Below are 24,308 nucleotides of genomic sequence, written 5' to 3'. Positions count from 1 at the left end.
GTCACTTGTTTGGCTCCCTTCCTCCTGCACCCAGAGCCCCAATAAAGCCTTGCCTGAACTTCCTGTCTGGCCTCTCGTCAAGCAATCGAACTGACCCTGGACCTGAAGGTTCACTGTCCCGAAAACAATCAAGATGATGTTGGTCAGACCACTGATGACTGATCTGAAGGTGACTCTCAACCACCTGCCTGGGCTGTTTCTGCATAGAGCGGCCCCCTCACACTTCTGTCTGGAAAAGCTCTGGCCCCACTGGTTGCCACTAAGGGTTTGGGTGGGGGAGCGGTCAGTCGGCCTCTGGACAGGTGTCCACCATCCTCCCCCCGACCTGCTGGCGTCTGAAACAAAGCAAACTTTCCTTTGCACCAACCTGGCCGCTCTACTGCTTTGAGTGTGGAGCAGCCGGTCCCACCACACTTCTCTGGGCAGCCGTGTGAGGCTACAGGATGACATCCGCCTTCAAGGAGATGCAGTGCAAGCACCTTTTCTGTGCTAAGGACACAGACATCTCACACCTTCTAGTCCTTTCCTGGGGTTCTGAGGCAACCCAGTGCTCATTTACACGTTTTCCTTCCAACTTAAGAGTCAACACACAGGCCCGTCAGTGCCCTCAGAGACTCCTGCACTAAAGCAGCTTTGGGAAAGTATCTGCCGCCATCTGGAGTCTCTGCACGGCTTCTGATGGCCACAACGTGCCCAGGGATTTGGGTGCAACGACACTAGCCCTAGCAAGCTTTCTCAGCTCTATGGAGACACAAGCACCTCCGCATTTGATACTCACACAGCTAGCCGAACTTCTCCCCGTCCAGGTCCCCGGCTATCAGAGACCACCTCCAGAGCTCCAAACACACCCGGGGTATTCAAAAAGCGATACTCAGCTGAGGGCTTGGCCCCACCCCACTGGCCACTTTCTGCCGCCTCTTCTGAAAACAACCAGCTCTCAGCTCTGCCCTAGACACTCCCCCTTCCAGAGGCCACAAGCTCTTTCAAACCTGGCGCTTCCCCTGGGTCCCTGCACCCTGCGCGGTGCCTCTCCTCACCAGGAGCGCCCTGAGTGACTTTCAACTTCTGTTTCTAATGACACTGGCCTCTCTGCAGACCCACTGAGGCACCGCTACGAGTTAAGACGCAGGCACAGCCTGAGCGAAAGCAACGAGATACTCATTATGTTTTGCGAGAAAGCGAGAACGACTTTGTTTATGTGTTAAAGGAATTTCTTAAACTGATTTGTCTGCGTGAAATTAAACCTATTTTGAAGTTTTTAACAGGAAGGATTGCCGGTGCTATGAGAACCCGGTTTCTCCTTTACATTTCACCCAGATGTCCCATAGGTTAATGAAGCAATAAGTAGAAATCCAGTTTAAACAACGTTTCAAACGACTTGGAAACGATTTGTTGAATGATACTTGATGTCCTTGTCGCATCTCCCGGAAAATGATCAAATGAACTATGAACGAGAATTGAAAATATTTGAAAACAGCATGACTTGTACATGGTTTGGTTTTTTTTTTTTTTTTCCTATCCCTTCCCAATCCAGTTTATGTAGACACATTTAGTTACATGTTAGGAGGGACAGTCCCCATCCAAAAGTACTCAATAGCAAGTAGATATTTTCACCCTAAATTTTTACCCTTCTTTTCCTGTAGTTTCTTAGAAAATACTCCATTTGTAAATTTGAATTTGGCTGTCCATTTTGAGTCTTCTGGCTCCTCATTTTGAACACTACCATTTTCTTGTTTCTGTAGAGCCTTGGAGCATCTCCTCTCTCTCGTTTTTGCCTCTCAAATTCTTGTTTCTTCGCAGCACGTGTAGCTTGCTCCTATTCTTCCTGTGCCTTTTGGTTTGACGTTTCCTTTGGATTGTTTGATGGAGTATATTCTCGTGCTACAATGGCCTTCTGAGAAAGCCAGGTCAGCAGGACGTTGGCAGTCTTCTGGGAAAGACTGCTCACCTTGTTCTAACCAGGACTGGTCAGCTTTTCTCAGCTGCCTGCTGAGTGTTTCCTCTCCAGCTAAGTAGGGATGGTGCAGGTGATCAGGGTGTTAGGGGAAGCGCACTGATTCCACCCTGGCCAGGCACCATCGTAACCATTGCCATGAGTTGTTTTACAACAGGAGGTTCTGGCAAGGAACAGGGAGCTAATGAGCTTCCACCAACCGGAAGAGCTTGGGAAAGGTCCAAAGAGACAACATATGTCCGACCACCTCGCAGAATCCTTCTCTCGGGCACCCATCTGGGCTGAAGAAGGCGTGCACCACCTGAATGACTGTGAGTCAGAATGATTGGCTAAAGACAACCCAGAAACGAATCCCATCACCATAAAACCCGAGACTACAGGCCGTGTGATAGAGCTGTTCTCCTGGGTTCCCTTCCCCTTCGCGTTCCCTTCTCCACCGGGTGCCCTCTCCCAAGAAAACTTCCCATATTGTCAGCACATGTGTCTCCTCGGGCGATTCATTTCCGAGTGTTAGACAAGATCCTGGTTTCGAGCCCTGGAAGGGGTCCCCCTTCCTGCAGCTGGAGGATGAAGCAGACAGAGCTGGGCTCCGTCTCGGGCCAGGCTGCGAACACTAGGCTACATGCCTGGTCACCCTCCCAATGGACTCTGAACTTTGTGCCCGGTGTCTGTAGAAGTGGCATACCAATGGGAAACCAGACCCCCGGGTAAAAGAGCCTCAGGACTGGTACTTGGACTCTCCATTGCCTAAAAGAATATGCTAATTATCTCTGTAACAGAACAAAGTCGTAAATTCCATTATGTTTATCGGGATATGACCACAGTCCGACTGATACATGTCAACTGTTTATCTAGTCTTGTGACACATGAATCATGGGTTAACTTTGATCATAGCTCTCTTTTACCTTGTCCAGACTAGTTTCAAGGAATCTGGGGAGGTGGGTTTGAGCAAGTACACTCAGGGTATATAAGGTTTCACAAAAACTGGTCGGGGTCTTGGCTGAGAGGAGACTTTGCCTTGGGCCCGCCGATGTAGTAATCTGCACTCCACTATCTGCATCGTCCTTCTGAGTGAGTTTGTTTCCGGGAAGCCGTGGCTACAGCACAACACATGGCGAGTCTGGTGGGATCCTTCTTGGCTGCAACTGACAGCCTGACCACTCAGGGTACTCAGCGGCCAGCTTGCCTGCCAATGGACCAGACCCAGCAGCCTCAGCCGGGACCCGTTTGTCCCTGGTCTCCTCCTGACGCAGAGCACTGGCCAGAGTGTCCCGACCGGTAAGGAACAAGAGACTTTATTGACCTCTCTCCCCTTCCGTCTCTCTTTCTTCTCCTTACCCCTTCCTATCCTTCCCGCTTTTTCTAGTGCCCCGGTCCTGGATGCAGGAATCTCGTCGAAGGGCCTCAGCCTGAGCTGAGGATTGGAAATTGATCACCTCCTCTTGGCAGAGAACTCGAATTCTGGTTCTGTTCTGGTCTGACTTCTGGTAGGGCCGAGATCCAGTCCTCCTTCTCTGGAGGCCCAGGGTAAAGTCCCATAAGGCCTGGGTATCTGCAGGTGGCAGGAGACATCTGCAAGGCCACCCCTTTTGCCCCCTTCTCCCGCATCCTCCCCCTTCTTTCAACCTGGCTTCCTTTCCTCCCTTTGAAATCTCTGAAGACCTGAGATATTTTCCTTTACTCTGTTAGTACTTGGATCTGAAGTTCTGTGTCTCTATAGGAGGTTTTTTGAGAGACTCTATTTTTGTATTTAAGGGAGTGTCCGATGAGAACTGCCAGGTTTATATGTGTGTGTTTTAACTCTGTGTTCTGTGTGGTCCTTTTTGATGGCCATTTTGCTTTCTCTGACCATCATTTGGCTTAGACCTGCCACCATTCTCTTAGAACCTGATTGTCTTTCCCTGTGCCTTGAGACCAGGGCTCTGGCTCTGTTCTCAGGAACACTTATCTAGACCATCTCTAACTCCTGAGACTGAACCATAGCTACTCTAGTTTGACCTTTACTTGTAAAATTTTGAAAAACGGGAAAAAGCCTTTAAAAGTTTTATTTATTTCAACTGGTTTTTATAAACGAGTCAATTTTATATTGTAATATCTAATTCATGACTAAGCTTAGAAAATGAAGCTAGATCTTGGGTACTGTTTTATGGCCTAGTCCAGTAAACAGCACATTGAGTGGCCTGTCAACAAAATCTTTGCCAAACCTGAGAACAGACATTCTCAGCACCATGGGATCAAATGGTCATGAAATGCCCCCTCAGAATCATGGTCACGTTTATGAGCAAAAAGGGGCTCTACCAGCTGAAAACTGACACTTCCATCTACGCCTACAAGGATTAAATCATGGCCACTGCAACTGCTGACTTTCAACTCCCCTCAAAGGAGTTCAGGGTGAAAATCAGAAATGAGGCAGTCTGTGCTCTGGGGAAAACTGGCAGAACAGGCCTTCAGACAGTTAGATCTTTTCAGGAGAAGATTGTATGAGTTCCAATTCTTGCCTTTTCTCTCACCTAGACAAACACTGAGAGTTTGATGTTGAAACTCCAATTAAAAATCTTAATTTGTCTACTTAAAAAATAATTATAATATACCAGGCACATACATGTAACCTTGTTCTCTATTTTTCACGTCTCCTGTAAATGCGTTAGCATACTTTCATAATTTAAAAATTAAAAAGAGAAAAAATGAATAAAGATTAACAATTTAAAAAATCAGGGGAAAGATTGATATGCAGTGGACCTCTCCCTCTAGTGCTATTGCTGTTGGCAGCCCTTAGCACCTGGTAACTGAGATTGATCCTGTGCAGAGAGGACCCAGGGGGACACGGTACTAAACAGGTGTCAGTTCAGATCATTTTCCCTTTTACCCTCTTCTGCTGAACTTCTAACAGTGGGAGCAGATTGCCATCCTGGTCCTGTTTATTTATTTAAAGTATAGCTGATTTACAATGTCGGGTTTGATTTCTGCTACACTGCAGAGTGATTTATTGACATATCTATATATTCTTTTCCATCTTTTTTTTCATTGTGGTTCATCTCACGGTAATGGGTGCTGTCCTCCAGGGCTTGGTGCTGACCGCCCCCCCCTCTATATAGTAGTTTCCATCTGCCAGTCCCAAACTTCCAATCCTTCCCTCTCCTCACCACTTCCCCTTGGCAACCACAAGTTGTTCTCTATGTCTGTGAGTCTGTTTTTGCTTCAAAGATAAGTTTGTTTATGTCTTATTTTAGATTCCACATAGGAGTGATATATGGTATTTGTCTTTCTCTTTCTGATTTACCTCACTCAGTATGATAAACCCTAGGGCTGTCCATGTTGCTTCAAATCACATTATTTCATTATTTTTAGGGGCCGAGTGATGCTCCATTATATAGACACACACACACACACACACACACACACACACACACACACACACCCCACGTCTTCTGTGTCTGTGCATCTGTTGGTGGACATTTAGTAGTTTCTATGTCTTGGTTATTGTCAATAGTCTGGGCTGTTATGAACACCGGGGTCCATCCGTCTTTTTGAATTACACATGTGTCTCAGAGTATGCCCAGAATCGGGATTGCAAGATACATGGCAACTATATTCTTAGATTTTTTGAGGAGCCTTCATATTGCTTCCAAGTGGTTGCACCAGGTGACATCCCCCCACCTGTTCTCCACACCCCCTCCAGCATGGATTATTTGGACACGAGTTTCTCTTCCTGGCTCCTCCCCTCCGCTGCTGTCAATGTCCCCGTCCCCAGTGGCTGCAACACAAAACCTGTGCCGGTCGTGCAGACGCTACACGGGGTCACCCCTACCCCCAGGGCACTCGAGCATCCCTTCCACCCCTTTCCACCCTGGGTCTGGGCTCCTTGTCCTCCCAGAAGCAGAACCGCTCCCTTCATTATCTTGGTGGGTTCAGATCCTAATGATCCAGAGGCTGAACTCAGGTTCATATACCCTAATCAGTTTACCACATACCAGGGATTCTAATCCAAATGACGATCAGTTCCTGCCTGCCAGGAATTAGGACTAGACAAAAGAAAAGAGACACAGACTGTAAATCTTACTATGAGGAACTGTAGGTTTTTTATTTTTCCTGTTGGCCACACTGTGCAGCTTGCAGGATCTCAGTTCCCCAAACAGGCATTGAGCCCAGGGCCCCGGAAGTGAAACCGCAGAGTCTTAACTACTGGACATCCAGGGAATTCCAAATTCCTGTTGTGTGTCCTTTGAAATCTGCACAGTCTCTCAAGAAGGAGTCTCCTTCTTACGGCTGCTGTTACCACCCAGCACACACAGAACACGATCCTGATCTTTGAGGTCTGGAGGTGAGTGTCTGAAATGAACCTGACAGGGCTCAGATCAAGGGTCAGAAGGCTGTACTCCTTGAGGCTTCAGGGACACCCAGGCTTAATGTGTTTCCCTCCCTTCCCTGCCGACTGGGGACGTGCTGCATTTAGCCTTGCACGGGGGCTTTGAGCAGACACCTCGGCCCCGGGTCGGCCGCACTTGGGGCTCTGGAGCCCTGCGCCAGGTGGTCCTGGCTGCTGGCTGCTCCCAGGAGTGGGTGGGGGGCAACCGAAGAAGGGACTGTGGCTCGGCTGAGGGCAGTCTCTGCATCAGAGCGAGGGCCTCTGTGAGAGCACCGAGCAAGCTGGGCACAGGCACCACGCAGTGCGTCCCCAGCACGCACTGCACTGTGTAAGTGCTCTTGGAGGGAAAAGGATCAGACGCTCTGGGAAACTATATGAGATCCTTTGGAGACAGAAGGGGCAGAGAGGAGTGATCAGAAAGGTTAGGGTTCTGACGTGCGGTGAGGTGAGCGACCGTAAGACAGCAAAGCACACTCAGGGTTAAACTGTCACTAAGAGAAGGGACACTCTCCAGACCCAGCCCAGGGGGAGGAGTGTGCAGACAAGAGCTCCATGTGCAACCACTTGAGAGTCTTGGAATTAAGGCCTTGGTATCGGAGCTCTGTGGGCTGTGTGTATGTGCGTTTGTGTGTGAAAATGTGGTGCATATTTGTGTGTATGTATGTAGGTACCTGCCTATGTATATGTGTGGACATGGGTGTGTATATGTGTATTCATGTAATTATATGTATCTGTGTGCTTGTATATGTCTATGTGTTGTGTGTCTGTGAAAGGTATTAGGAACACACAGGTGCAAATGTCCTTGCACGCAGGAGTCCCAGGGACCCCTGAAGAAGAGGGGATGGACAAAGGGCACAGGAAACCAGGTGGAGAAGGAGATTGGAATCCCTTGGTTCTAGAAACGCAGAGAATGAGCAGGAGTGGCAGATGTCAGGACCTGAGAGGAGACAGAAGGCTTGAGTTGAGGGCTTGGACAGTTCAAAAAATGAAGGGACTTGAGGGATAGGGATGGGGGCAGAAAAGTTTCCTGGATTAGAGCCCAAGGGAAATGGAGATGCCAATGGGGGGCGGCCTTGGGGTGGGGACTAGAGTGTGGGACAGGAGGGCAGGATCCAGGCTCCAGCTGGGGCCAGGCTGAGAAAGGCTGGATTGCTCTCAGAGGGGGTCTGCGGTGGGGCCTCCAGCATCTAGGGCAGCCCTTCAGGAAAGTGAATGTCCACCTGGGGACGCCAAACGTCCTTCAGTGGAGTTTTGCGAAGAGCTCAGATTTGTGGGACGGTGAAACTGAGACCACAGTGGAGGTGGAAAAGGATCCAGGACCCAGGGAAAGGAGGGGAGCTAAGCAGAAGAATCTAGAACACGGGACAGGGTGTGCAGGGAAGATATGGAGGATGAGGAAGAATGAGCTGGAAGAGCCTAGCAGGATCTAGAAAATCCAAGGAATGGGGAGGAGTTTGGGGGGCAGGGAATGAAGAGAGGGTCATTGTCGCTGGGGATGGGAGAGGAAGGTTGGGTTAGGAATAAACGCAGGGCTGGGGCTTTTGGGCAGTTTCATAGTTTTGGCAAAAAAGGGCCTTTGGTGTATCTAGCGCTGTTGGAACCGCCTCGCGGGCCCCTTGGGAACCACAGCGCTTGTTGGAGTCCACACCATCCACATGCGTCCCGTGCCAGGATGGTCCTTACACTCCGAGGGTTCCTCCGTGGTGCAGAGCTTCTCCTTGTCTCTGTTCTGACCCTCTTCTCTCCTTGAAGACTGGCACCAGGGCCTTGTGCACCCCCGACTCCGCTCAGGGCCGCCCTGGCGCCTCTGGCCGCTCCGCTCAGATCAGGAACCGGCCTCCTGAGCGCCCAGGTCTGCACACAGCGCCGTCCCTGCTCCCCACACTGACCTCTCCTCAGGGCTCGCCTCCAGAATTTCCCCCTTTGGCACCTCCCTGCTTTCGACCCCCTGGGGGCTCAGACACCCTCAGCCCTCCTGCTCCCGGGTCCCTGTAATTCCTTCAGCTTTGCTGCCAAAATTCAGTCTCTGTGTATGTACTAGGGCCGGATTAAATCTCGGAGACAGAGTTGTGAGTGAAATGGAAGCACATAGCTTTACTGTTTTGCCAGGTGTGGGGGTCGCAGCAGGATAACGCCCTCAAGACAGTGTCTTGGACATGGAAGCAACCTAGATGCCCATCAGCAGATGAATGGATAAGGAAGCTGTGGTACATATACACCATGGAATATTACTCAGCCCTTAAAAAGAATTCATTTGAATCAGTCCTAATGAGATGGATGAAACTGGAGCCCCTTATACAGAGTGAAGTAAGCCAGAAAGACAAAGAACATTACAGCATACTAACACATATATATGGAATTTAGAAAGATGGTAACGATAACCCTATATGCAAAACAGAAAAAGAGACACAGAAATACAGAACAGACTTTTGAACTCTGTGGGAGAATGTGAGGGTGGGATATTTCAAAAGAACAGCATGTATACTATCTATGGTGAAACAGATCACCAGCCCAGGTGGGATGCATGAGACAAGTGCTCGGGCCTGGTGCACTGGGAAGACCCAGAGGAATCGGGTGGAGAGGGAGGTGGGAGGGGGGATCGGGATGGGGAATACGTGTGAATCTATGGCTGATTCATATCAATGTATGACAAAACCCACTGAAATGTTGTGAAGTAATTAGCCTCCAACTAATAAAAAAAAAAAAAAAAAAGAAGAAGAAAAAAAAAAAAAAACAAGACTGTGTCCTGGGACTTCCTCGGCGGTTCAGTGGTTAAGAATCCACCTTGCAATGCCGGGCACAGGGGTATGATCTCCCGTCGGTAAACTGAGATCCCCCAGGGCAAGAGCAGCTCAGCCCGCACCCCACAGCTAGAGAGTCTGCCTGCTGCAAGCCAGGATGCTGCCACACGCAGGGAATATCCTGCCTGTTACAAGGAAGACCCAAGGCAGCCAAATAAATAAATAAAATATATGTTTTTTAAAAGGCTGTGTGTCCGGTCTTGGAGAGGGTTTGAGGACTCTTACAGTGTTCAAGGAGGAGAGCCTGATCAACTTGAGGCGCTTTTCTGTTGGGTCTGTGATGAGGTCACGGGGAACAGCAGCATCACCCTTCTGGTTCCAGCCGGTCTCAGGTCTTCCTGTTTGTGGGCGGCATAGTTCACTTCTTCCCTCTGCCGGGGGGGTTTCTGATTCTGTAAAAGAGGTCAAAGGTCCTGGCTCCCAGCATTATGACTAGCCCTTGAGGACAAACTAATTCTGCATGAGTTTGTTCAGTAGCTAAGGTATTCTTATTTTGTCTTTCTTCACAGTTTTCTTTCTATATTTTCTGTGATTAAATTTATTCTTTGACTAAACCTTTTTTTTTTTTTTCCCAAACAGAAGGCAGGTGGACCTGGGTGGAGATCTACAAAGGCTTCATAGGGTCCTGCTTGATTACAGTTCCTTCAGGAGTCATCCTCCCTACTTGGGGAATGGACACAGAGTTGGAAATCATCTCGAGTTTCAAGCTTAGCATCAATAGTCTGTATTAAGACAATATTATTTCTCTCTTTGATTGCCTTGTCATAAGCCCTGGACAGACATTTGAAAATTATGAGACATATTACCATGAGGATAATGATTAAAGTACACATTTGTCATGTTTTTCAAAAGAGTCCTCCTAGTTTAGAGGACAAGAAGGAAGAAGCGTTGTGGAGGGTTTCCATTTGATATATATGTAGTATCCAAGTGGTCTTTGCTGTGAGGCTAGAATTTGAGCTGTCTTGTTCACAATTAGTGCTGCAACTCGAGAAAGCCCCCCTTGAACGGAAGAGTATGTGTGTTGATCAGAAAGACCACCTCCAAGAATAAATCAATAATAAAACAATTATATGTACAAAAAAAGTGTTTCAGACCAAATGCCAAAGACAAACAACAAATAGCCTCCTAAGCTCAGGAAATCCAGGCCAAAGTCCTGCCATTCGTTTTTGCCTTGCAGATTTCTCTCTTCTAGAAGTCCGCAAAATAGGAAGATTTCTGCTCCTGTCAGGAAACTGTCGTTTTTATTAACCTGATAAGGCCGCTCAGAACATAAGAATCATTAACCTCTGGAGGAACAAAAAAGAGAGAAAAGAAACATATTTGCATTTTACTCACAGAGGGAATTTACTCAATTGCTGTCAGTCATTAGTAGCTTGAGGGGAAGGGCTTTGTTTTATCTGGAAATCACAGATCAAACCCAATAAGATTTCAGCCAACAAAATCCATAAACTCTAAAACTATATTTACAAGTTGTTTCAGGAGCTCATCTTTTTTGTTAAACACTTTTATGATACCATCATGTTTTTTAAATTAGGATTTTAAAATTTCCTTTACCAGCTGAGCCACAAGGGAAGCCCCCTGGGTTGGGAAGATCCTCTGAGAAGGGAAGGGCTACACTCCAGTATTCTGGCCTAGAGAATTCCATGGACTGTATAATCCATGGGGTCACAAAGAGTCAGACACAACTGAGCAACTTTCACTTCACCCTAAATTTCCTACCCAGTTGCATGGTATAAAGTGAAATTGATCAGAGACCAGTGCTTCTCAAAATGGTCTTCCCTATATGAAGCACTTTTGCAAAACCGTCCGAGTACAAGAACTCTCTGTGAGTGACTTAAAGATATGGTGACACTCGTGAGCACAATGTAATGGGCTAAGAAACTTGATTACAGTAATGAGAATTATGTCTTGGTAACATCAGGACACACCAGGTTTGTCGGAATTCCTTAATTTTTAACACATCTGTATTAATAGCAACCGTCCGCAGGAGAACTCTAGAAGACTTACATTTAACAATGTTCCCCGTGGTATTTAACACACCAGGGATGCCAATCAGTCTAATATTTCCCTCTGAGCTGCCTCACAGTTCCTCCTGGACACTCAAAGTTAGCTAGAGAAAGAGACTTCCCATCTCTTCTCCAAGGCAGCTCATTATTCCAGGAAGTTTGTTTTCTTATTAGAGAGAGAAAGCCAAATTCCAGTCTTGGACCAGGTTACTATTAAAAAGAAAGTTCTTTACCTAATTAAATTTAATTTAACCTTAATCAATCCTCCCTTTTTTAAAAACGTTAATCATTTTTTTTTGTATCCACATAATATGTCTCTTATTTTTCCCTATCCAAACCAGCAAAATTATCCTCTTGTTATATTTCAAGAAAAACTACTGTTATTTTCTATATCTTCTTTTGACAACAAACATATGTCCTACTTGCATTCCAGTCTCTTACCATTTTTAGTAACTGTAAATACACTGCATTTCTAAAATCCCTTAAAACTTAAAACCAAGAAACAAGCAATTGAATTGTATTTCTTTTTATGACATTAGATTCATAAAGTATATGACAGACATATTTCAGAGCATAATTTTTCTTTAGGTGGTACAAGATGTGTGTTTAATAAACACATTTAGTGTTTTCATTCATAAGAAGGTAAAGATAAACATGGATTTGTTCAGTAGTCAGTGTTTCAGTATTTTATCTCAAACTGATTTCAGTCTTCAGTACATTCTCATTATTTTACTGAATTTAGCAAAACCCTAAAGTTCTAAATTCCGACGAATTTGGAAAAACGAAATATAATTCTTTTAAAGAGTTTACCTAAAAACATCTCTACCATTTATCTCTATTATTTATGACAATATCATCATAGTTAATTTCCTTGCAGTTAAATTTTGTAACAGATAGGACTTTTTGACTCGCAGCAGAACTAGGTGCAGTGAGTGTTGATGACAATCTTAGTGACTCATGTCTCCATCAATTCACACGCGGTTAAACAACAAACTAACCTGAGGTCCATACCAAATATGGACTTAATATTGAACATTTCCCAGATCATGTGAACCTTAGAAATACTTTATTTGTAAGTGTTTACTTTTCTTTAAGTCAATTAAATGGAGCTCATTGAGAAATGAATCTCAGGAATGTTATCTAAAGACAAACACACAAACTGAGTCATACATATATTTAAATAAGACTAGGTCTCATTTTTTCATCAGTCTTGTTTGACTGTTTTCCTTTCCACATTTTCTCACTTCACTGATTAAATTTATTCTTCTTCTTTTTTTTCCCCCTAATCTCGCTGCAAGGCATGTGGGATATTCATACCCCAACCAAGTATTCAACCTTCACCCCTGAATTTGACTGGTGGAGTCTTAGCCACTAGACCGGGAGTGAAGTCCCTACATTTATTCTGTGGTGCAAGTTTTTTTACAGACAAAAGGCAGGCAGAGGACTTGGCTGGGGGGTTATTCTGGGAAAGCCTCAGAGGGTCCTGCTTGGTTACAATCCGTCCCTTCCCTGGTCTGTCCCTGGCTGGAGTTTCAGCTCCAGGAGAAGGAAGTCAGCACAGAATCGGGCAGACCACATGAGCCTTCAGATATCCTTTATATCCTTAGAGTGAAGGCTGTACTTTGTTAGGGGCTCAGTGATAAAGAAAATGCCTGCAACGCAGGACATGCAGGGAACACGCATCTGATCTCTGGGTGCATAAGATCCCCTGGAATAGGAAGTGGCACCCCACTCCAGTATTCTTGCTTGGGAAAGCCCATGAACATAGGAGCCTGGTGGACTAGTCACAAAGAGCAACTGAAAAGGCCCACAGGTCATCCATTGTCAGGAGGGTAGAGGTGGTGTGTTGCTGCCAACAGCAAAAATTCTGTTTCTCAATTTTTGTTCGTGTTAGACCAAACTGTTGTTGAGGAAACAAAAAAGGAAGGTAAGCTGGTGATCTGTGTATTTTGAATACTATTATAATCTTAGGGATGTCTCCCCCAGTTCAATCAGTCTTGTTGGTTAGGCAGGCAGAGTTGGGATGTATAAATCAGAAGGAAACTGAAATCTTAGCCGCAAACATCCCACAATGATGAGTCCTCTCACACAATAATGCATGATGCTGTCTTCTTAAGACTTCACAAAGATAGCATAGATACCGAACTGACACATGAATAGAAATTAAGCCATGATGACTTCAGCTAGTTGGTGACCAAACTTCCTAAAGACATATATAATCTTATTCCTTAAGCAACTCATGCCTAACTGGTTCCATGCCACCAAAGCCATCTGGTGTAGGACAGATAGCAGCAACCATTTGACTAGGTGTTTAAGCAACTCACTGAATGGCCTCCGGGCCAGCCTCAATTCATCCACTTGTAATTTATTTTCTACAAATGTCTATAACATCTCTGTGAGAAGGTCAGCAACTATATTTTCAAGAGTTTCTTTGAGCTTGTTCTTGGTTAAATAAATCAGTGTCTCCATGCTGAACAAGGGAGTGTTTCTGTTCCTTTTAGTCTAGGTCCTCAATTTACTTGCTCTGAAAGACATATGGGAAGTCTCCATCTGGAAGAGGCTGTGTCTTGGCTACTCCTTCCTGTGCGGAGAGATACACTACTTCGTTGCTATCTACAGTACTTTCTTGACTGTATATGAAGTGGATAAAAGAAAAAAATTTTATACTTTTATAATGCTTTTCTTCTAGTGGATCTAACAAAAACAATTGTAATATACACTACTTTCCTGACGAGTAGTGGATATAACAAAAAAGCAGCAGAAGGATATTTTGAAACTAGTGGTTTCTAGTGGGAGAGCAGGAGATTAAGTATGGTGGGGAGGAGGAGGTACAAAATCTGGGAGTAAGACAGGCTCTCCTGTCCATGGAATTCTCCAAGCAAGAATACTGGGATTGGGTTACCATTTCCTTCTGCAGGCGATCTTGCCTATTCAGGGATCGATCCCGTGTCTCCTGTGCCTCCTGCATTGGCAGGCAGATTCTTGGATACTAGTGCCACCTGAGAAGCCCTAAGACAGCCTCAAGGATGGATCATACACACAGGGAATATAGGCAATATTTTGTAAGAGATATAAATGGAAAGTGCCTTTCACAATTGTCAACAAAATGATTTTAGAATTTAAAACGAAGGAAGTTGAGTCTGGGTGTGAGCATAAAGGCTTCCTGGACTCGAGCCCAGGGGAAGTGAGGAAGGCCAGCTCTCCCTTTGTTCTTACTGGGCGCATATTGATTGGCTGGCTCCAGGTTACCTGATGGGGGTAGGGAATCTTACCATTTCGGGGGAAGCTAAAACTTAGGTCCAGGCCGCCCGTCACGGTAGTAACCCTGGCAGCCTCACATTCCCCCCTGTCTTGTTGTTCCTGTAGAGGAATCTTTCTCTTCATCCTGGGCTACCATCTGATATTGCTGCCTCAATACCATAATCTGAATGGTATTTAGACGTTCTTTAATAAATGACATTAGCCGGTTTAAAATACAAGGGCCAAATGTAAGTGTTAATAATAGCACTATAAGCGGGCCCAGGAGGGTGGAAACTAAGGTGGTCAGCCAGGGGGAGCGTTGAAACCAAGACTCAAACCATCCCTGTTGGGCCTCCCGTTCCCTCTTTCGTTGCGCCAGCCCTTCTCTTACTTTTGCCATAGATTCTCTTACCACTCCTGTATGGTCTGCATAGAAACAACATTCTTCTCCCAGAGCCGCGCAGACCCCACCGTGTTGGAGAAAAATCAAGTCTAATCCTCTCCTATTCTGCAAGACCACCTCAGACAAGGAAGTCAGAGACTTCTCTAAGTGGCTGATTGATTCTTCTATGCGAGTTATATCTTCATCTATGGCGGCTCGTAGGGAGGAAAACCCTTGGCCTTGCAGAGATAGTGAAGCTATTCCTGTCCCTGCTCCTGCCAGCCCAAGACTGAACAAGGCTGCCATGGTGATCGCACTGATTGGCTCTCTCTTTTGTCTTAGCAATTCCCGGTCCCAATGTGAGTACATAACCTCTTCAGAGTGGTATAAGATTTTTGGCATTACAGCAACCAGGACACAGAATTCTTGACTCTGGTTAAAAATCTTCACAATGTAAACATGGGGTTAGCCCAGTATGTGAACAAATCCACCAACCCCCAACCTCTGGCACAATCCAATGTTTGCCGTGTAAGCGTAGGTTACTAATAGTCCGGGCACAGAGGGAAGTTTTATCACGTGGCACTGTGCCCAAACAGAGTCCCTGTCCCCAGACTTCATTCATTGTGAGGCCAACCTTGCGTTCTTCCCATCGGCATGGGGGTGGGTTCTGGCCTGAAGATAAGTGGTAAGAGACATTGAGGCCTATGGCCTCATAGAAGGGTGGGTGAAGATTATAACAAAGCCAACAGGACTGGGTCGCATTAGGGTTGGTATGGTTTAAGACCGTAAAGGCTGCATTCACTAAGGCCCATAGGGGGTCCTGAATTGCTGAGCTAATGGTAACAGCCAGAGGGCCAGGGGTTTCTGTCAGTTTGCCTCTGAGGCTCGGGGTAGAGGAGATGTTAAATGTTCCCGGCAAGCTTGGTCTGAAGGTGGTTGGCTTGGGGGTCGCCTTATGCCCCTGTAATGCTTTGACCAGATTGGGACCTAAACTATGTACCTGCACCGGCTCAATAACCTGTTTAATGATTAAAAGCTCGCCTGGGTAGGGGCCGGGCCAATTTACGTGAAGCTGAAAACCCCAAGTCAGTCCTGAGGTCCAGCGGTTTTCTTTCTTCGCCCGTTCCTGGTTAAATTGTACTCGTACCTGAGGCCCCTGGTGTCTACGGTCCTTGAAGGTGAAGCTAACTAGATCTCTGTTTCCGACATCCCACCTCTGGGGTCCATCACAAGAGGTCACACAACTCCAGCTCCTGCAATAATAGCTTTCTATGCCACCACAGGTTTTCCAGTTATTTCTTACATAGCCCGGGCAAGCCCCAAACCCCAACCTATGGTTTTTTATCCCATCCCTATAGTACTTATCATAGAGACCGTCCTGCTTTGCGAAGAGGCTTGAGAGGTCGAAGTTCAGGTCCGGCCACCAGGTGTTTGGAGGGTGGATTCCTGAGGTCTCATTGAGCAGCTCATGAGTTTGCCCGTCGTTGAGTTTCCATGTGATCTTAGCAGATTGATGGGGGTTATGACTGGTCGCTCCTGGGTCGATGAGAGCTGCCATCAGCAGGAGAATTAGGAGGCCTCCCGGCGGACGAGTTTCAGTTTCAAAGGATTTGACGGGTGAGGACTCGCCTTCCATTCTGCTCGCGCTTTTTCCTGTTCTTCCGATGTGGCTTGCCGCACGTGATTGCAGTGAACCCAGGGTCCAATCCTGTCGACCTTGACAGCGGTAGGAGTGGTAAGAAGAACAACATAAGGGCGTTTCCATCTAGGTTCTAATACTTTAGATTGGTGTCGTTTTACCCAAACCCAATCACCTGGGCCAATATTATGTGAGGGGAGGGCCCTCTTGTTTTGGCCCTCATGTATCTCTCGAATCAATTTCCAAACATGGTTATGCATCTTACTTAATGCTATCAGAGTTTGCTGGAATTGTCCCAAAGTAGGGGGTGGCAGACATTTTCCTTCGAAAATAGGATACACAGGAGGGGGTCTTCCATACAGAATCTCAAAAGGAGTAAGATTCAGCTTATAAGGGGTGTTACGTGCCCGAAAGAGTGCAAAGGGGAGGAGGGTCACCCAGTCCCCGCCAGTCTCTATTGCCAACTTTGTCAAAGTTTCTTTTAGGGTCCGATTCATTCTCTCAACCTGTCCTGAGCTCTGGGGATTATATTCGCAGTGTAACTTCCATTTCGTCCCCAGAGCTTGGGCCAGCCCTTGTACAATCTGGCTCACAAAGGCAGGTCCATTATCAGAGCCCATAGTCACTGGCAGCCCATACCTAGGCCCTATCTCCTCTAAGATCTTTTTAGCAACCACTATTGCTGTCTCTCCCTTAGTGGGGAAAGCTTCCACCCACCCCGAGAAGGTATCTACCAGAACCAACAGATAGCGGTACCCGTACTTGCCTGGCCTTACCTCAGTGAAATCTATCTCCCAATGTTGCCCTGGCTTTTCCCCTCGGTATCTCGTTCCCGAGTGCTGCTTCTTCTCTGCCCTCATCAGCTGGCACGCTTCGCAGGCTTGAATTATCTCTCGTACAGTGGCATTTTGTCGAGGGAACCTCAGGCAGGCCGTCTGGAGAAGTGTTAGGGTCTTTTTTTCTCCCAAGTGTGTAGTTGTGTGCAGGTGTTCACACAGGTGACGACCCAGGGTGGCAGGCAAGATCAGGTTGTTGATTTGGTCTCGGTACCATCCATCTTGGTCATCTTTCTGGAGGGTGGTATCCTTGTTGATCCAGGCGAGATCAGGGAGGGAATATTCGGGAACTGGTGGCAAGGTCCCCATACAAGGAGGTGGAAGTCCCACGGCTAATATGAGGGCAGCATAGTCCCGGCTAGCCGCTTCTCGAGCGGCCGCATCAGCAGCACGATTGCCCCGCGCCTTAGGGTCTTCTCCTATCTGGTGACCGGGGACATGTACTATAGCTAGGTTCACTGTCCCGAAAACAATCAAGATGATGTTGGTCAGACCACTGATGACCGATCTGCAGGTGACTCTCAACCACCTGCCTGGGCTGTTTCTGCATAGAGCGGCCCCCTCACACTGTTGTCCCTGTTTTATCAGGCGAGTGCCATCAGTATATAGGACCCAATTAGGGTCTGGAACCCTGAGTCCTTCTTTAAAACAAACCCCAGATACCTTACCTCCTCTTTGTAGATCTGTGCCTTCTTCTTCGACACCCGGTAACCTTCCATCAACAGCTGGAGCAGTGCATTTGTCCCTTTCCAGCATTTTTCCTTGGTCTCAGGCAGCCAGCAGCAGGTCATCCCCCTATTGTAGGAGCTGACATCCATACTCTTCCGGATGGAATGAGTCCTGATCAGAAGCCAAGGCTTCTCCAAAGATGGCTGGGAAGTTTTTAAACCCTTGTGGGGGAGTCCAGATGAGCTGTTGTTTGGTGCTCCCCACTGGATCTTCCCATTCAAAGGCAAAGATGGGCTGTGACGCTGGGGCGAGGCGTATGCAGAAGAAGGCATCCTTGAGATCTAGGCAAGTGTAAACTTTAGTCCTCGGTGGGAGGAGGCTAAGTAAGGTATAGGGGTTTGGAACAGTGGGATGTAAAGTCACAGTAGCCTGGTTGACTAGCCTGAGATCTTGTACAGGCCTATAGTCCTGTCCTCCTTCCCTGTTGACTGGCAGGATTGGCGTATTCCAAGCCGACTGGCACTCTACCAGAATGCCTGCTTGTTTCAATCTATTGATGTGGGGCAATATGCCGGTTCAGGCCTCCATCCATAGCGGGTACTGGTGCCCTCTAACCGGGATGGTGCCTGGTTTGAGTTCTATTATCACTGGGGCATGATGTTTAGCCAGCCTGGGGGGGGGGGGGGGGGGGGGGAGAGGGGGTTGTCTTCCACCCAGACCTCAGGGAATAATTGAGTTAGCTGCCTCATGTTCTTCTGGCCCACCCGGTTCTGCCTTCAGAGGCTCATGCAACCTCCACTCATCTTGGGTTGGTATTGAGAGAGAGGGCAAATAAGTCATAGAGTCCGTCCAGAAGGTGGGTCTCTCCTCAGGGGAGAAAGTCACTTGTGCTCCTAGTTTGGAGAGCAAGTCTCTTCCCAACAGGGGTACTGGGCACTCAGGAATGCAGAGGAGTTCATGAATCACTTGGTGCCCCCCCACCCCCCAATCTGACATTTTCTGGGCTGGCAAAATGATTTAATCATCTCTTCTCCCGATACCCCAGTTACAGCGGTAGTCTTGTGGACAGAGGTGCCACAGGTTTTGTTACTACCGACAGTTCTCCTGTATCCACCACGAAGTCAGTGTTTTGGTCCCCCACTTTTACGGTTACCATGGGCTCTCAGGGACCTGATATCTCTGAGCCCTGGCAGCCCTAGTTAATTTCCAGGTCAGCAAGCCCCACAACTGCGGGAGCTTCTTCTTCTTCCAGTGGCCAAAAGCTCGGCACCGGGCACACTGGTTTGGCTGTAATGGGCCCAGGGCCTCCCTTTGGACCGGCTGAAGGACTGTCCTGTCCCTGGGGCAGATGAGGTTTTCTGGAGGGCCCGAGATAGACTTTCCCAGAGCAGCAACTTGCACTGTAAGGCTCTTGTTTGTTCTCTTTCGTTCCCTCCAGCTCTCCGGCAGGGCGCGGTCTCTGCTTAATTCCAACGTCTCCCTCCCCGTCTTGTCAGTACTCACCAGGAGAGGCGGGTATAGCTTGGGCGGTTCGGGTGGAGCCGGATCCTGGAAGTGTTGGCCAGAGGCTTCTGTCACCGGGATCGGAGCCTGCCCAAACGGCGGCTCTATGAACTCCGGGAAAGCTGGCAGAGGAGCAGTGGCTGTTGCAGAAACTTCACCTGGCCCTGGATCGGGCATTAAGGCGGCCTCCGGTCCTGGTGAAGCACTGGGAGGCAGGCGTGTCATTATCCAGCATGGGGGAGGGGTCAGGTCATCCCCGTCCAAATCCTGTAGAATTTCCTTTTTTATCATAAGTCAATTTTTGTGCCATTAATATTTTTCCCTTTCCCTTCTGGATACAGAACCTTGTCCAAGTAGGAGGGTCTCAAGCTAACCCTAGCCATGAGTCAATAGATGGATATAGATCCATGTGTCCTGGCTCTCCTGTGACTACTGTATAGATTGCTTCCACTATTTTTAAGTTCACGGTGTTCTCTGGTGGCCATCCTGCTCCCATAGGGGGCCATTCGACCTCACAGAGTATATGGAGGCGGTTAGGCTTCATCTCCACCCCATAGTCTCCTCCTAATCCCTTCTTTAAATTTTTAATCATGCACTCCAATACAGTTGCCTTAGATTCACTTTCCCCCATCTTGCTTACCTTCTCGGACCTTCTACTTTTCCTTTTCGTTCTGTCTACGAAGTTCTCAGTACCCTATGTACTTCTGATATTTCCACTCAGTGACACTTAAATTGCCATTTTGCCTCCTTAACTGGGGTGAGAAGAGCCTTACCTGCCAGATCCCAGAGGGAGAAGGGGGATCAGCGTGTCTTCACCTGCCAGTCAGCATAGCTGAACCAGAACATCACATGGTCCGAGACTGTTTCTCCCTTAAAGTCCATTCTGCCTTGGTGGGCTTGATCAGGTGCGGATGAAAACACAGATGGGTTAAATATCTCATGTCCCAGGCCATCTCCAGAAAAGCCAATTCATACTCACTTCTGTTTCCCCCTCCTTCTAGCCCAACAATTCCAAGGGGGTCAAGAATTTCACAGCAGAGAGGACACCTCCTGGGGGAGGGCAGAATACGAGCATACAAGGACCAGTTTCCTATCCTAAGAATCCCCTGGCGATAGCTTGGTAATAATTTTCCCCGAGACAGCGTGGACACACCTCCTAAATGACCTTCACAAATTTCCTTCCTAAACCCTAGCACGCTCGTCGACCTGTGTACCAAGCAATCGCCGCCTGCCTATTCCAGGCTCCTGTGGGTCCCCGCTCCTTCTAGTCCCTCCCAGAGGGGTGATCAGGCCCCCTCTTCCACCCTACTCGGTGAGTTCCTCCTCACCTGAGCGCTCAGTTCCCCTGCTGCCGTCCACTACCTGCTGACGTGAAAGGTCCGGGCGTTGAGAAGCAGAATCCTTCCAGAGGGGCGAGGCGCCTTCCCTCCTCTAGGAGGTTCAAGCTACAAAGCCTCGGGGTGGCCTCAAGTGAGACCTGTCTCCTCAAAGTGAGGAGTTTCCCGGCCAATGCACCAAATGTTATAGCCACGCTTTCCGGGAAGCAAACTCTCTCAGAAGGACAATGCAGATAGTGGAGTGCAGTTTATTACACTGGCGGGCCCAAGGCAGAGTCTCCTCTTAGCCAAGGACCCCGACCAGCATTTGTGAAAATCTTTTATACCCCATGTGCACGCGTCCAAACCCACTACCCCAATTCCCTTGAGACTTACATAAACAAAGGAAGGGTAAATACAATTACAATAACCCCATCATTCACGTGTTATGTGTTCAAACAGTCAATAATCAATAAGCCCGCAGTTACATTCCAAATAGTTAATAACCGATAAGCCTGTGCTTACATTCTGATAGATAGTGTCCAGAGGCAGGGGTGATTAGTGTCTGTTTTCTCTTCTTCAACATTCCCCTGCCCAGAGGGGGGTCTTATCCTTCCATTGTTGTTCCCACAGGCGCTAAGCACAGAGTTCAGAGTCCACTGGAGAGGTGGCCACGCACGATCAGCACAGACAGGCCTGAGATGGAGTCGAGGCCCTATGAATTCCTTCTTCAGCTCAGTTTGGTGACAAAAATAAATAAATAAATAAATGCTCTGTTTGGTGACAAAAAAAAAAAAAAAAAAAAAAAAAGTGCTCAGTTTTGTGACCAAAAAAAAAAAAGTGCTCAGTTTTGTGACCAAAAAAAAAGTGCTCAGTTTTCTGACAAAAAAAAAAAAAATGCTCAGTTTCATGACAAAAAAAAAAAAAAAAGTGCTCAGTTTTATAAAAAAAAAATATGCTCAGTTTGGTCCCCGGCTATCAGAGACCACCTCCAGAGCTCCAAACACACCCGGGGTATTCAAAAACCGATATTGAGCAGGCGGCTTGGCCCCACCCCACTCGCCACTTCCTGCCGCCTCTTCTGAAACCAACCAGCTCTCAGCTCTGCCTTAGACACGCCCCCTTCAAGAGGCCACAAGCTCTTTAAAACCTGGCGCGTCCCCTTGGGTCTCTGCACCCTGCGCGGTGCCTCTCCTCACTAGGTGACTTTCAACTTCTCTTTGTAAGGACACTGGCCTCTCTGCAGAGCCACTGAGGCACCTCTATGAATTAAGACGCAGGCACAGCCTGACCGAAAGCAACGAGATGTCCGTTATGTGTTGCGACTTAGCGAGAACGACTTCCTTCATGCAAGACCTACTCCTGCGACTTCTAAGCCACATTGTGTGGGCTTATCTCGAGGGCAAGATGATGCCCTTTCTGCCAAATGAATTACCGTACCAAACTGTGATAAAGGAATTTATTAAACTGATTTGTCTGCATGCAATGCAATCTATTTTGAGCTTTCTAACAGGAAAGATTGCTGGTGCTATGAGAACCTGGTTTCTCGTTTCCATCGCACCCAAGATGTCGTATTGCTTTCAGAAAGAACCTGATGAAGCAATAGGTAGAAATCCGGTTTAAACGACGTTTGAAGCGACTTGGAAAGGTTTTGTTGAATGATCCTTGACGTCCTTGTCGCATCTCCAGGAAACCGATCCACTGAACTCTGAACGGAGAATTGAAACTATTTGAAAACGGTACGACTTCTACACATTTTTTTCCTTTTTTTCCCCCCCTATTCTATCCCTTTGCAGGCCAGTTTATGCTGACAAATCTAGTTATATGTTAGGACGGACAGTCCCTATACAAAAGGACTCAAAGGCAAGTAGATATTTGTACCGTAAATTTTTCCCGTTAATTCTTCTCCTGTATTTTCTTAGAAAATACTCCATTTGTGATTTCGAATTTGTCTGGCCACTGTGAGTGTTTTGGCTCCACATTTTGAGCACTTGAATTTTCTTTTTTTGGAGAGCCTTGGAGCCTCTCCTCTCTCCTTTTTTGCCTCTCAAGTTGCTGTTTCTTCGCAGCGCAGCAGGCGTGTCTTGCTCATATGCTTCCTGTGCCTCTTGTTTGTCGTTCTCTTCTTCTTTGGAACGTTTCACAGAGTATATTCAACTGCTACAGTGTCCTTCTGGTGGAAGCCGTTCAGGGCTACAGTGTCCTTCAGACAAAGCCTGGTCAGTGGGACCCTGGCGGTCTTCTGGCAAAGACTGCTCACCTTGTTCTAACCAGGAACGGTCAGCTTTTCTCAGCTGCCTGCTGAGTCTTTCCTCTGCAGCTAAGTGGAGATGGTGCAGGTGATCAGGGTGTTAGGGGAAGCGCACTGATCCCACCCTGGCCAGGCACCTAGTAACCATTGCCATGAGTTGTTTTACAACAGGAGGTGCTGGCAAGGAACACGGGACTAATGAGCCTCCACCAACAGGAAGAGTTTGGGAAAGGTCCAAAGGAGACGCCACATGTCCGACCACCTCCCAGAATCCTTCTCTCTGGCATCCATCTGGGCTGAAGAAGGCCTGCACCACCGGAAGGACTCTGAGTCAGGATGATCGGCTAAAGACAACCCGGAAACTAATGCCATCACCATAAAACCCAAGACTGCAGGCCGTGTGACAGAGCTGTTCTCCTGGGTTCCCTTCCACTACGGCTCTGCACCCGGGTGCCCTCTCCCAAGAAGATCTGCTGCTTTGTCGGCACGTGTGTCTCCTGGGACACTTCATTTCTGAGTGGTAGACAAGAGCCCAGGTTCGGGCCTTGGAAGGTGCCCTCCTTCGTGCACCTGGGATACAGATCTGTGCACTGGGATTTGCCTGACGTGTGAGCCTTCTTTTCCCTCCAAAGCAATATCTTGTAAGTTTGCTGAATCTTTAGTTTTCTTTGAAATGGGAAGCCTCGTGCCTCACGAATGCTCCACGTGAAGGGCTGCAGATGGTTACATCGCCACGTTCTCCGCTTCACGTCCTTATTTCTGAATCCAACCCATGAGACTCCTTCTCCTCACATCCCCAAACACCCTGTCCATGCCCCACTCCCCTGACCCGTGGTGACCTCCATCTACAACACGAAGAAAAAAAAAAAAATCAAAACCTGATACCGGACTAAAATAAAGATATAAGTACATGCGGTGCAGTGGATGGTCTGTTTCTTTGGCGGGATCTGCCTGATGTCCAGCCCAGGGTCTCTACCGTGGGCCCTAGCCTGGGAGCGGGTCTCCAGCAGGAGAAAGCGCAGGGGTGGGGGTGGGAGTCGACAGGAGCCCTCTGTCGGGGGTGGAGGCCAGGCGCCTGGAGTGCACATCTGGTTCAGAGAAACGGGAAGGGGAGTGGAGGTCCGCAGGCTCACATTGTGGACTTGAGACCAGACAGGTTTGGAGACAATTCTGCTCAGTAGCTGAATATTCAGAGAGGCTGCGGTGGCACTGCATGGTTTGAGAAGGCCATTTCTGAAACCAAATCACATCCTAATCAGGAAGTATACCAGTGGAGCCCAGAGGAGAAATTGGTGCCTAGAGGATGAAGTGAGGGGGATGAAAGGGGCAGAGAAACCTTCCGCAG

At 47.7% G+C, this 24,308-nt stretch overlaps 1 protein-coding gene and 1 pseudogene; both read right to left on the bottom strand.

Moving 5' to 3' along the window:
- The window catches only part of ERICH4 (glutamate rich 4), a 257,702-nt gene that overhangs the window by 40,422 nt on the left and 192,972 nt on the right, over window positions 1-24,308 (bottom strand).
- Window positions 783-23,736, bottom strand: LOC133055102 (thyroid transcription factor 1-associated protein 26-like; annotated as a pseudogene).

This window comes from Dama dama, chromosome 4 (genome assembly GCF_033118175.1).
Source record: "Dama dama isolate Ldn47 chromosome 4, ASM3311817v1, whole genome shotgun sequence".
Lineage (NCBI taxonomy): Eukaryota > Metazoa > Chordata > Mammalia > Artiodactyla > Cervidae > Dama > Dama dama.
Note: the sequence above shows the minus strand (reverse complement) of the source record. Positions and strands in the feature narration are given on the sequence as shown.